This window comes from Echinops telfairi, unplaced genomic scaffold, assembly GCF_000313985.2.
Source record: "Echinops telfairi isolate 266 unplaced genomic scaffold, ASM31398v2 ScPeMD7_7424;HRSCAF=8462, whole genome shotgun sequence".
Classification (NCBI taxonomy): domain Eukaryota; kingdom Metazoa; phylum Chordata; class Mammalia; order Afrosoricida; family Tenrecidae; genus Echinops; species Echinops telfairi.
In genome coordinates this window covers 87,464,461-87,466,368 of record NW_022111324.1, presented here as the reverse complement: position 1 = coordinate 87,466,368, position 1,908 = coordinate 87,464,461, and the positions used below count along the sequence as shown (strand labels likewise).

Here is a 1,908-nt window from a genome sequence, read left to right as displayed (position 1 = left end):
TGGATTGGCACATTGGCTGCAATAACTGGCACAAATACATCAACAACTGTGAGGAGGGCACAGGCCTGAGTCCTGGGTTGTTCTGTTCTGCACAGGGCTGATAGGAATCAGATCCAATTGGACAGATCTAACAACTATCACATTATTTTAAGGAAATGGTTTATTATGTCATGAAAAAGAGGCCTCATCAGATCAGCTAGACTCATACTTGCTTGGGGAAAAAGTTGAAAATGTATTAATTAGATGCACGTGGGCATCCTGTTCCACATCGGAATAAGAAGATGTGATAACTTCTCTACATATTGCACAGTCTGAAAAGACACACACACACACACACACACACACACACACACACACACACGGAAGAGATGGCAAGGGAGGGAAGGGGGGGAAATCATATGATCTTGGGAACCATCTCACATTATAAATAATCTACCAAGAAACATTGAAAAAATAAAACCCTTTGCTTCTACAGTAGTTTTGAGTTTATAGTTCTTGGAATGACTGTATTCCCTTGAAGACATCTCAGTAACAGGGACCTTTATTTTAGCAATCCCAGGTGGAAATATTCCTTAAAAACTATGTAACAGAATAGCCTGTCGTTTGCCATCGTCCTGTCAGTCATGACACTTGTGAGAAGTGTTTTGCTTGGAAAGGGGTTAAGCCATAAGCTTTGTCTGAGGCTCCAGCTCGGCTGCCCTTTTTTGAGGGCAACATCCACTAGAAGCTGAAATTCTGCTTGAGGTCCGGTGGGGTAGGAGGAGGCGTGCTGAAAAAAGACCACTTTGTGTATTTGTACTTGGTCCAGATTGACAGCGGTCCCCTGGGAACATGAGAGAGGTGTCTGTAAAGTTGCTGGCTGCCATCTGCTGTAGATCTGTGTTTTGTCCCACGCCCACTGACAGGCAGAACCAGAAAGGCACATCATTTCATGCAGTCACTGTGGGATGGCAGATCGCTGATTGCGGAGCCAAAATTGATCCCATGGACTGTAGCTGAGGAGACAGTGGCATCCCGAGGGTGGGCCTGGGTCCGGCTGCGCAGGAATGACATGTGCCCTCCTCTAGAGCTGGCATGTCATTTGGGATGCGAATTGTGGACTCCCCCTAGTTAGCTTCAGAAATCTTGGCCCCACCGTGAGAAATTGTGAACCGATAGAGATCTTTGTCATCCTTTCTCAGCATGCTAGGGACAGCCTGCGGCGGGCCTTGATGAACAGTTACAGACCTGTAGTGTGGATAGGTGTCGTTGTTGGACGGTCATATTTTTCTTCTTCTGAGGGTTAAGCATTGGATCTCTGTTCGTACAGCCCATCTCAGAGCATCTGGACAGGCTCCTTGGGCAGGTTGCCCTTTCTCCTCCTGTGGCCTGAGCCATTCCAGGGGAATGTCCCTGCTGTCATCACCCTCGCTGTCACCGCCCGACGCTGCAACGCCACCTTTTTGGCCTTTTATTCTGGATGCCCACTTCCTGCGGGACGGAAGGCTGGGGGCCAGAGACGCCAGGAGCGGGGGACGACCGATGACTCTCCCGGAACTTCCGAGAGGGGCTCCAGCCATCATTGCTAAACCTGGTCCTTGGGTCCCAGGCGCCTGGTCCCTGGATGGAATTCAACTGACACTTGTGCTTCCTACTGCTGGAATCTTCTGGCAGTGGGCCAGCGAGCTCTTTCCCAGCCCCGCTCCACGTGGCTCCTTTGTTTCCGGCTCCAGCTCAAAGCACTTCAGTGCTGTCAGAGCAATAATATTTTTTAAACATCAAATATCTAGGCATAAATATAAAAAATAATGTGCTAAAGTTAAACACTGAAAACCACAAACATAGACAGGAAATAAAGAAGACATAAATATTTGGAAAACTATATCATGTTCATAAATTGGAAGATTCAAAAAGTTAGATATTTATTCT

The 1,908-nt window shown here is 47.3% G+C and overlaps 1 pseudogene; it reads right to left on the bottom strand.

The window, feature by feature from the left end:
- Positions 1-659: 659 nt before the first annotated feature.
- Positions 660-1,559, bottom strand: LOC101654219 (annotated as a pseudogene).
- Between the last annotated feature and the right edge of the window lie 349 nt (positions 1,560-1,908).